This window comes from Cupressus sempervirens, chromosome 2, assembly GCF_028749045.1.
Source record: "Cupressus sempervirens isolate cs-2001-9-10 chromosome 2, ASM2874904v1, whole genome shotgun sequence".
Lineage (NCBI taxonomy): Eukaryota > Viridiplantae > Streptophyta > Pinopsida > Cupressales > Cupressaceae > Cupressus > Cupressus sempervirens.
In genome coordinates, this window is record NC_143119.1 from 357,549,150 (window position 1) to 357,561,793 (window position 12,644).

Here is a 12,644-nt window from a genome sequence, read left to right on the forward strand (position 1 = left end):
GAGCTTTGAATAGATGCATGACTTGGTGTGATTGTTGAGTTCATAACTTGCATCTAGAGTGAAAATAAAGTTATAGGATTTACTAAGTATTGTGATTGCCTTGTGAAGAGTCAATAATCACAGCTTATAGATAACTCATGGGGACCAGGCACCATAATTGAGAAAGAAACTATGGATGATGACCAAGGGAAGATAGTCAATCGAGGGGTTTGATGCTAGATGATGGTGTGGATAAGAGTATTCTTACATTGAACAAGTTGTTGGGGCAGCAAGTTGATCAGTTTTGGAGAACATGCATACCATTTTAAGATGTGTGGATGTTGAAATAATAAATATCTCCACCTCATGCTGCAACCGAGCTGTTGTTCAATTCAATGATTATTGTTGACTAAGAAGATTTGCTATACACATTTCCTATTCTCCAGCCAATGGTTGATTAAAACAATCAGTGCTGTCAACACAATTGGGTAGACTATTTCTTCATTGGCTTCTCTCTACCCACATGGATGGAAGATAGTTAACTATTTGTTTCAGTCAGCAATCCAAAGATCTCTGCTAGTATAGAGACATTGAGAGCTCTCTATAAATGGAGATAAATTGTAACACATTGTGTGCAGCCAGATCTATATGAATATTGAAAGTTATCTTTTTGTGATCTATTGTCACCATTATTTTGATTCTAATTTTCAATATGGTATCAGAGTCGTTAGATTTTTTGAGCTGTGATTTTATTTGAGCATGTTGATGTTTGATTTTTGTTGAAAGGCAAATATGTGTCATAATATTTTATAGGACCTTGCAACAGATCATATTATTGCTCGTATGGTGAATCTCCTGAGACAATTACAACAAACACTTTCCCCATCTGTGCTTGCTTCAACGTGGTCCTCCTTGCAACCTCAGCAGTAGTTGGCTTTGCAAACAATTTTGTCTTCATAATTTATTCCCATTGAACTGTGTTGTGAGGTTCTCACACCATCGCCCCAAATTCTTTGGAGACCCCCTTCTTTTTGCCTTGGCAATTTTTTGGATTGTCCAACAATTTTGATTTTTCGAGATTTTTGAGCCTTGGACACTTTCAGGCCAATGGGAGAGACTTAGCTTATTTTCACCTAGTTTCAACTTGATTTTCCAAAGCCATCAATTTCTATCCTTAGGCCGAGCAAATTTCAAAGTTAATTCCAACTTGGCAGGATAAAATTGTAAATTTTGTACTCAGACATTTTCTTTTGAAAATTTGGATAATTTTCAAAAAATGAAATTTTTGTTAAATTTGGTCTTTTGGAAAGTCTTAATTATTTTTTGGTGAAGAAAATTAATTTTTTTGATGGTGAAGTCAAATTGCAAAATCGATTTTTAGGCTTTAGAGAAATAATTTTATTTGTGTTAAAATGCTAAAATTGCTTAGTTAAATCGATTTGAATTAAAATTACAAAATTTGGCTTTAAATGGATTAAATTGCCTTGAAAACTTTTTAACCTTTAATGAAATTAGTAATTTAATATTGAAAAATGGCTTTTGGTTAGCCAAAATCCAATTTTAATGACGTATTAATTACTAAATCCTCATTAAATAGAAATATTTAACATCTCCAAGGCATTGTTTAATTTCTTTTTGCAAATTGAAACTAATTGGCAATTTAAAAAGTTAATTTTCATCATGGCAAAATTAATTTTAGCTAAGTATTTAATTGTGGGTCATAATTTTGTATTAATTATTTGTTTTTCTTTCTCTCAGGGTCCAAGTCGGCTAGCTTGAAGAGAGTAAGAAAGTTGGGTATAAGAGGAGGCCTCTCTCCCATTTCCTCCTCACTTCTCACTTCTCCTTTTCAAGGTGTAGGCGATTTTGCAAGAGTAGATCTGCACTCTTCTTGCTTGGCAAAACTTGTGGGAGCCGAATTTTGTGGAAAGTTGAATTTGTGGGAGCCAAAATTTGTGGGAGATAAAATTCTAATTTTTACAAGAGGTTGCAATTTTTTTCCTAAGTTGGGTAATTTTATTTGGAGGTGAATTGCATGACAAATTTCTGATTTGCAAGGGATTTGAAGTTCTTAAGGTCAAGTCCTAATTTCGAAAAGTCATTGTAAGATTATTGGTTAAGGTGAGTTTTCATCATCTAGAGTTGCAAGGGGTCCTTAAGCTGACATCCTTCTTTCGTTCTAGTCTTAGGATTGCTTCCCTTGGTTCTACTTGCCTTCTGGTCCACCACTCTACCATCCCGTAATAGGGCGACGAGCATGGAGGATGTTAGTGCAAGTAAGAATCCCAAGCAGACAAGAGTAAGAAAGATAAAGAGGATATGATGCCCAAAACACCCTTCTTCTCAAAAATGAAGAGAATAACAGACACCAATATCGATACAGTGGACATGATACAAATGAAAGACAGACTAAAGGAAGGACAATCCCCCTTGGCTATTGGTAAAGGTAATTTCAAATCATTTAGAGTTGAAAGGGGTCCTTAAGCGAATTTCTCTCTTTCGTTCTAGTCTAAGGATTGCTTCCCTTGGTTCTACTTGCCTTTTGGTCCACCACTCTACCATCCTGTAATAGGGTGACGAGCATGGAGGATGTTAGTGCAAGTAAGAATTCCAAGCGGACAAACACTAAGAAAGACAAAGAGGATATGATGCCCAAAACACCCTTCTTCTTGAAAATGAGGCGAACAACCGATACCAATGGTGGTACAATAAAAGGATATACAAAAGCCGATCGCATATCACAACCTAGGCATCAACACTTCCATTATGACCATGATGAGCAACAATGGAGCAACCCTTGATTTTGAAGATATCAAAGAAGAGGATGTCAACAAGACATATTTTGGATTGAGGTTGGGTGAGTTAGGAAAGGTTGCTATCAAGAAGAAGCATTTGGGCACCCTTTCCTCTCTCAATGCTTTTATTGGATTTGCAAATGAATATGAGAAGGATCACGAAAAGATGCTACAAGCAGCAAGCAATGTGGTGAAGTCAGTGGAACTCAAGGTGAAGCACACACCCTGTCCTCCTATGGAAGAAGTTAACAAAAGGCTGGCTAAGTTCATTGCCCTAGCTAAGAAAATGAAAGAAAAGAGAAGATTTATATTCGAAGATCATTTGATGTAAGCCCAAGTGGCAATTTCTCTTTCTTCTAGGATAGGACACGTGTCTATTTTTGATTGGCCACCATTTTGGTGCCTTCTCATTGGTTGCCACTTTTTGTACTTTTTTCATTGGTCCATTGATGAGGTGGCATCTTCTCATTGGCTAATGGGGTGGCAACCCTAATTAGGGTTTTGAGGATTCAATCTGGATCGTTGATCTTGTTTTGATTTCCACTGTCTGTTGTATTTTTGGCCCCTACATAAGGCCATTTTCTCTCATTTGTAAAGTTGTAGGAGAAATTGTTGCGGAGATAATGCCAAAATTACTCTCTTCTTCATTGTTGCGATGTGCATGTTGATTAAGAACATTAGGTGTTATTGCATGTTTTCTACTTCCACTTAGTTAGATTTCATTTCAAACTGTTTAAATTGTTTAAGTGAAGTTGAAGTAGATGGATAGTTGTATGGTAGCATTGGTAAATGTTTGATAGGGATCAATACTAGATCACTAGCATCCTAGCGGCTGGTTGGGAAGTTTTGTGTGGTAAGCTAGTTTATTATTCCTTTGAATCATTGCACCTGTGGAAGTGAGGCTGCTTGTCAGCTCTCATTAGGTTCAATCCCCATCCATTTGCTAACCTTCCATTCGTAGGAGTAGGAGTAGAATAGTGAGTAGCTGGGTAGTCGAAGCTTAGAGAAGCAAATTAGAGGAGTAGGTTAAGTATCAGAGCACATCCATTCACCTTCCACAACCATCGCTTTCCCATCAACATCATCACTGGCAGACACATCCTTCATCACCACCACCATCAACATTATCTGCCACCCGCACATTTCACAAACTGAACCACCATCACCTTCGTTCCACCAAAGCCCAAGTCATCCTTGAATGAATAGCGTAAGGCCGCCTACGTGATTACCAACAAATCACATCGATAAAACTGAGCGAACATCCACAAGAGTAAGGAACATTGGAGTTATTCTCATATCCCATGAGCAATAACTTTTCAAAAGAGGAATTGTATGTTTGATACTCTGTATCGGATATCCAATTACTAATATGTTATGTAAGTGATACAAAACTCGCATCAACATTATCTGGTGCTAGAGGGAGGGCTGAATTTGAATTCTTCCTTGAGAAAATTGGAGCATTAGTGAGGCACATACCCTCCATTGTCGCGCCGCATCAACATTATCTGGCGCTAGAAGGAGGGCTGAATGATTTTCATTCTTGGATCAACTTGGAAATTCAAAGCATGACAAGGGATGAGCTTTCAAAGTTAAATTTGAGATGAGAGATCTCTTTTAAAAGTAAAAATTCAAAAAATTCAAAAAAAAAATTCAAAAATTTCAAAAAAGAAGAAAGGTTTCTCAATGGATAGGCGAGTGAACATTCATCCCATTTGGTTTGATTTGAACAAAAGGTTACATCCATTGAATTTGCCTCAACTTGCAGCATCAAGGAAATGTAGGATACATGATACTACGGATCATGGGGAGATGGATTGTTTGGTGTTTCTCTTAAGAGTGGACATGGCGTTAAGAGGAAAATTTTCTTTTTCACAACTACATGAGCCTACGGTCTTTGTCAATTAGAAGGAAGAATTTCTTCCTTTTCAAAGAAGATATCAATAGGGAACCAAAAAACATATGTGGAAAACATTATTGGTGCCTTGCACATAGTCTCATATATTCAAAGTCTACTTGCTCATCTTGCCAAGACACCATTGACTCGGTCAAGTTTCAATTAGGTTGGTATGAGGAAATATTAGTAGGGGGTGGTAAGAATTTCTTTTAGCTTTCAAGTTGGACACCAAAGAATGAAGAGGGTGAGATATATCAAGATTATGTGGTTGATTCTAATGTTCAAGATAAACTAGTGGATGGACCTTCACACATTATATCACGAGGTGGAGAGGTTGACAAGAAAATCGAGGGAACAATTGAATTTATCCAAGAGAGAGAGGAGACAGTAAGGATTTCATCGAGATCCTGATTGAGTCAGATCTAGATGCTTCATCTGATGAGGGTGAAGGCATGTTTGAGAGTTTCAAGAACTTTGTGACTAGAACTGTACAACAAGGAATGGAGTTGGGTAACCGAATATTAGTAGAAGACTTATTATTGCCTAATTGGTGTAGAATTCACAATGCATTCCACTTGGAGTTATCTTGCTCCTTGTGTACAGTGGCCTTAGAACAAGTAGAAAAGAGAATCCCAGGGGCTCTAAAATGAGAAGATCAACATGACAAACAGAAGGTTGAGATTCAACAAGTTGGTGAAGCAAAAAATCAACAGGTAAAGACACACAAAGAACTACAAATGGAACATCAAAAGGTGGACAAAAAGGAAATATTTGGTGAGCCTTGATACACAATTCAAGGGGTGACTCTTGAGGATGTATTGCAAAAAGTTTCAAATATCCTTGAAGAGGAAGATAATCAAGTGGGTGAGTTGAACAAGGAATTACAAGATATCATAGGAGAGTTCAAATATAGAGAAAATTATGATAAACCAATACAAGATGCTATCTCCACCACATTCTTTGGGGGGATGCTTGAAGATCCTACGAAAGAAATACAAAAGGAGTCATTGCCCAATGCACTTCAAGGTGATCAAGTTGTAGCAGGTGGCATGATTCACCATCAACTTCGACCTCCAAAAATTTTGACACTTGAAATGGAAGTTGATGGGCCACTCACAAAGATGTATGATGGTTCTCTTATTAGTCTTGAAGGTGCCATGATTGGTGAGAGTCTACATAAAGAATTGCAAGATGTTCTTGAAGAGAGTTCATAGAAAAATTACACACTAGATGATGAAGCTGCTATTTGTAAGGATATGCAAGGATTGTTGAGTGATGATCAAGTTGCTCCCATAGAAAAGGAAAAAAAAGAATAGTTTGGGTTAATGCTACAGTCAGATATTGTGTTTGAGCAAATTGGAGAGGTGTTTGATGAGGAAAATATCAAAAAATCCTTGAATTTGGAGGATACACTTGAGGAGATTCACAAGGATTCATGGTTCACGGTCCATAGGGACAAGCCCCCAAAGGCAATATTTCATGAGCTTGATTCCAAGATTGCTCCTGCTTGGACTACTAATGAGTTCGATGTAGATGTTAGAGGAAAGATTCACCACCAACTTTGACTTCCTAAGGCCGTGGAGAATTTGCAGGTTCCATTTGAATTTGGGTCACAGTAGGCTGTTTCTTTCCTTGCTCTTAAAGATGAAAGGTTTGAAAGTTTTTATTTTGATTATGGAAATTCTGGAGAAACAACTTGTATTTGGATTAATCATGGACCCTATGAGTTGCCTCAATTGTTGATCTTGCATGATAATTTTCTAGAGTTTGAGTTTGAGGTGACCAAATTTTTTTTAGAGTACAAGGATGAGTTTGCGAGATTGAGAACTATCACCCAAACCTTGTTACTTTTGAACATCTTGAGAAACCATGTTAGATCCAGTGTATATATTAGATTAGTTAGTGTTTTCCCTTTAGAGTCTTGTACATAGTTAGGGTAGGTTTGTCTTGGACCATCTGGTTCAGGAGAGTAGTTTAAGTTTCCTTTCAGTTGGGTAGATTAAAGTTTCCCTTTTAGTTGTTTAGAGTAGTTTTCTTTTTAGTTCTTTAGAGTAGTTTTCTTTTCAGTTCTTTAGAGTAGTTTTCTTTCAGTTGTTTAGTTTAGGTGTTGTGAGGGAGCTCAAGTAAAATTTGCATCAGGTCATTTGACTTGAGATTTTTTTAAAAACTCTTCCCTTATTGGAGCAGTTTTGGTTTTGGGCCTTTGCAAGTGCAAAGGGGGGTCCATGTTGTCACTCGTGGGCGAGGTGTGTAGATTTTACATTTTTGGTGACAAAACAGAGTCTGTCTTGTTCATTTCTCGAATACATTTAACAAGGTTCAAAGGTTAAAGGATGTGCTTAATCTTTAGTCTATGGTAGGACTTGTACTAAATTTGGGTTAGACTCAATGGAGGTTCTTGAGTTATCTCTGGCATGGTTACAACATTCTACTCACACTTAATTGCTCTGAGTTCTTGATGTTTGAAGTGAAATTGGACTTGGTAAGAATCATACACCTGCTTCAACGCCACTATGGTCTTCCAAACCCTTCGCAAGCTTCATTGCTTGCAAACCAAACAAAAGATTGAAAAGAAAAAAAAGAGAAAATATCATGAGGAAAGAGAAAAGACAATATCAAAGTCAAAATAAAGATGAAATTTGGTTCAAGGGTGTGCAATCATATGATAATCACTAAAGGTAGAACCATGATTGTGGTGCCATAGCGATAACTCTGTCGAGGCTATAGATGCCTGACTGGCAACAAAGCTCTATCCAGGTTGCTTTTGAAGTAAATATATTATAATAGCTAAGTCTGATGGATCTAAAAAATTATCAAGTTCTTGTCGAGTGAGGAATAAATCATTTGCACACATTTGAGTAACTTATGGTCAGAGTGCTTAGGTTCAACTTGAGAGTTCTTTCCCTTGTTGAGTGCTCGCCCTTAAGTAGATTTTCAGATAGGCCATCCTAAGATTTTTGTTCTAAGTTACTTATTTCTTGAAATGTTTAGGAACATTTCTTTGGGTTGATGCTAGATGTTGTGAGGTTCTCACACCATCGCCCCAAATTCTTTGGGGACCCCCTTTTTTTTTTGCCTTGGCAATTTTTTGGATTGTCCAACAATTTTGATTTTTTGAGATTTTTTAGCCTTGGACACTTTCAGGCCAACGAGAGAGACTTAGCTTATTTTCACCCAGTTTCAACTTGATTTTCCAAAGCCATCAATTTCTATCCATAGGCGGAGCAAATTTCAAAGTTAATTCCAACTTGGTAGGATAAAATTGTAAATTTTGTACTTAGAAAATTTCTTTTGAAAATTTGGATATAATTGTGTAAATTTGGATAATTTTCAAAAAATGAAATTTTTGATAAATTTGGTCTTTTGGAAAGTCTTAATTATTTTTTGGTGAAGAAAATTAATTTTTGTGATGGTGAAGTCAAATTGCAAAATCGATTTTTAGGCTCTAGAGAAATAATTTTATGTGTTAAAATGCTAAAATTGCTTAGTTAAATCGATTTGAAATAAAATTACAAAATTTGGCTTTAAATGGATTAAATTGCCTTGAAAACTTTTTAACCTTTAATGAAATTAGTAATTTAATATTGAAAAATGGCTTTTGGTTAGCCAAAATCCAATTTTAATGATGTATTAATTATTAAATCCTCATTAAATAAAAATATTTAACATCTCCAAGGCATTGTTTAATTTCTTTTTACAAATTCAAACTAATTGGCAATTTAAAAAATTAATTTTTATCATGGCAAAATTAATTTTAGCTAAGTATTTAATTTTGGGTCATAATTTTGCATTAATTATTATTTTTTCTTTCTCCCAGGGTCCAAGTCGGCTAGCTTGGAGAGAGTAAGAAAGTTGGGTATAAGAGGAGGCCTCTCTCCCATTTCCTCCTCACTTCTCACTTCTCCTTCTCAAGGTGTAGGCGATTTTGCAAGAGTAGATTTGCATTCTTCTTGCTTGGCAAAATTTGTGGGAGCCGAATTTTGTGGGAGATAAAATTTGGATTTTTGCAAGAGGCTACAATTTTTGCCCTTGGTTGGGTAATTTTATTTGGAGGTGAATTGCATGATAAATTTCTGATTTGCAAGGGATTTGAAGTTCTTAAGGTCAAGTCCTAATTCGGAAAAGTCGTTGTAAGATTATTGGTTAAGGTGAATTTTCATCATCTAGAGTTGCAAGGGGTCCTTAAACTAACATCCTTCTTTCATTCTAGTCTTAGGATTGCTTCCCTTGGTTCTACTTGCCTTCTGGTCCACCACTCTACCATCCCATAATAAGGTGACGAGCATGGAGGATGTTAGTGCAAGTAAGAATCCCAAGCGGACAAGAATAAGAAAGACAAAGAGGATATGATGCCCAAAATGCCCTTCTTCTCGAAAATGAAGATAATAACTGACACCAATATTGATACAGTGGACATGATATGGATGAAGGATAGACTAAAGAAAGGACAATCCCCCTTGGCTATTGGTAAAGGTAATTTCAAATCATTTAGAGTTGAAAGGGGTCTTTAAGCGGATTTCTCTCTTTCGTTCTAGTCTAAGGATTGCTTCCCTTGGTTCTACTTGCCTTCTAGTCCACCACTCTATCATCTTGTAATATTGCGACGAGCATGGAGGATGTTAGTGCAAGTAAGAATCCCAAGCAGACAAACACTAAGAAAGACAAAGAGGATATGATGCCCAAAACACCCTTCGTCTTTAAAATGAGGCGAATAACCGATACCAATGGCAGTACAATAAAAATATATACAAAAGGCAGTTGCACATCATAGCCCAAGCATGAACACTTCCATTATGACCATGATGAGCGACAATGGAGCAACCCTTGATTTTGAAGATATCGGAGAAGAGGATGTCAATGAGACAAATTTTGGATTGAGGTTGGGTGAGTTAGGAAAGGTTGCTATCAAGAAGAAGCATTTGGGCACCCTTTCCTCTCTCAATGCTTTTATTGGATTTGCGAATGAATATGAGAAGGATCATGAAAAGATGCTACAAGCAGCAAGCAACGTGGTGAAGTCAGTGGAACTCAGGGCGAAGCACACATCTTGTCCTCCTATGGAAGAAGTTAACAAAAGGCTAGCTAAATTCATTGCCTTAGCTAAGAAAATGAAAGAAAAGAGAAGTTTTATATTAGAAGATCATTTGATGTAAGCCCAAGTGGCAATTTCTCTTTCTTCTAGGATATGACACATGTCTATTTCTGATTGGCCACCATTTTGGTGCCTTCTCATTGGTTGCCACTTTTTGCACTTTTTTCATTGCTCCATTGATGAGGTGGCATCTTCTCATTGGCCGACGGGGTGGCAACCCTAATTAGGGTTTTGAGGATCCAATCTGGATCGTTGATCTGTTTTGATCTCTACCGTTTGTTGTATTTTTGGCCCCTATATAAGGCCATTTGCTCTCATTTGTAAAGTTGTATGAGAAATTGTTGCGAAGATAATACCAAAATTGCTCTCTTCTTCATTGTTGCGATGTGCATGTTGATTAAGAACATTGGGTGTTATTGCATGTTTTCTACTTCCACTTAGATTTCATTTCAAGTTGTTTAAGTTGTTTAAGTGAAGTTGAAGTAGATGGATAGTTTTATGGTAGCATTGGTAAATGTTTGATAGAGATCAATACTAGACCACTAGCATCCTAGCGGCTGGTTGGGAAGCTTTGTGTGGTAAGCTAGTTTATTATTCCTTTGAATCATTGCACCTATGGAAGTGAGGCCATTGGTCAACTCTCATTAGGTTCAATCCCAGTCCATTTGCTAACCTTCCATTCATAGGAGTAGGAGTAGAATAGTGAGTAGCTGGGTAGTCGAAGCTTAGAGAAGCAAGTTAGAGGAGCAAGTTAATTATCATAGCACATCCATTCACCTTCCACAACCATCACTTTCCCATCAACATCATCACTGGCAGACACATCCTTCATCACCACCACCATCAACATTATCTGTCACCCGCACATTTCACAAACTGAACCACCATCACCTTCATTCCACCAAAGCCCAAGTCATCCTTGAATAAATAGCGTAAGGCCGCCTACGTGATTACTAGAAAATCACATCGATAAAACTGAGCGAGTATCCACAAGAGTAAGGAACATTGGTGTTATTCTCATATCCCATGAGCAATAACTTTTCAAGAGAGGAATTGTATGTTTGATACTCTGTATCGAATATCCAATTACTAATATGTTATGTAAGTGATACAAAACTCACATCAACAAATTGCTAAGGATGTATGAAATTTTACCTTGGGTCTTTCGTAGACTAGTTTGTGTAGACTGGATTACCTAAGCGGGGGTGTTGATCATTCTTTTCTGTAGTCAATTCATTTCATGAGGGTTTTTTGTAAGGTAGTTATGCAATAATCAATGTCTAAAGAGTTTTGTAGGTCAGTCCCACGTGCCCATAATATGAAAATGGGTTTAGAATTATTGTATTAGATCTCTCCCATGTGGTAGAGAAGTGTAGATGCTTTGAAATGTGTGTTGTTGTTGAGGTTCAGAGCAAGAGTTTTTTCAAACTCTTGTATCTTGTTGGATATGGAAAGTGAGCTCTCTACAATGAATAGAACCTATGAAGATCAAATAGTGATGGTTGTAGAAAGAGGTGCATTATCGGTTGTACCCAACACCTCAAAAGTTTTTACATATTGATGAACCATGTATCTGAAAAATATTTCTATAGAACTAGCGAGCACAACGACTGGGTACTCATGTGACTCGGTAGATGGATTTTTTTTTCATATGGACTCAATATTATTGTGCATGAGAAAAGTTTATATTTAGTTTCCCCATCGTTGGATCAATGGTTTTGTGAAGTTTCTAAGGGTTCGTGGTCAGCCCAAACCATTTATTTAAGTGAAAAACCTAAAAGTCTTGAAGGATTTGTGGTAATCCAAAACCATTTGTTTAGGTGAAAAACCTTAAAGTCTTGAAGAGTTTGTGGTAAATCAAAACCACTTGTTTGGGTGAAAGATCCTAAAGTATTTTTCAAAGAATTTGTGGTAAGCTAAAACCACTTGTTTGGGTGCAAAACCTAATTTTTTTTTAAAAGGTTTGTGGTAAGCCAAAACCACTTGTTTGGATGAGAAATCCAAAAAGAAAATCAATTGCATTAGTTGGAGCAAATTCCAAATGGTTATGGGTCAACCGGTTAAAAACCCACAACATAATGACATAAGGAACAAATTGATATTGAGAAGGGGAACTTAATTTTTAATGTTGTAAAATGGGTACCTAACAAGGCTCAATGCTGGGACCTATTCTATTTGAATTTCTTCTCTAATTTCTCCCACATATATAGTCTCTAGTGGTAGAAATTAGGGGATGGTGTTGGAATAATAAATATCTCCACCTCATGCTACAACTGAATTGTTGTTCAATTCAATGATTATTGTTGACTAAGAAGATTTGCTATGCACATTCCCTATTCTCTAGCCAACGGTTGATTAAAACAATCAGTACCGTCAACACAATTGGGTAGACTATTTCTTCCTTGGCTTCTCTCCACCCACATGGATGGAAGATAGTTAACTATTTGTTTCAGTCAACAATCCAAAGATCTTTGCTAGTATAGAGGCATTGAGAGCTCTCTATAAATAGAGAGAAATTGTAACACATTGTGTGCAGCTAGATCTATATGAATATTTAAAGTTATCTTTTTGTGATCTGTTGTCACCATTATTTTGATTCTAATTTTCAATAGTGGAAGCAATATAGGCTTCATTTGATATTTAGAAGCTTCCAAATAAATATAGAACAATCTTCAATAATTTATCTATAAGACCACCACTAGATAGAGGATTCCAACATGCCATAGTGTTGGAAATTGATTTATATCAGGAAAATAAATGGGAGAATTATGCCCACATACTTGGGCAAAATCACCAGTTCTCAAGACATGCAAGAGGATAAAACAACCGATGGTTTGAAGGCTATGAACACCTACAGATTAACCTGTTATGAGGAAGTTTATCT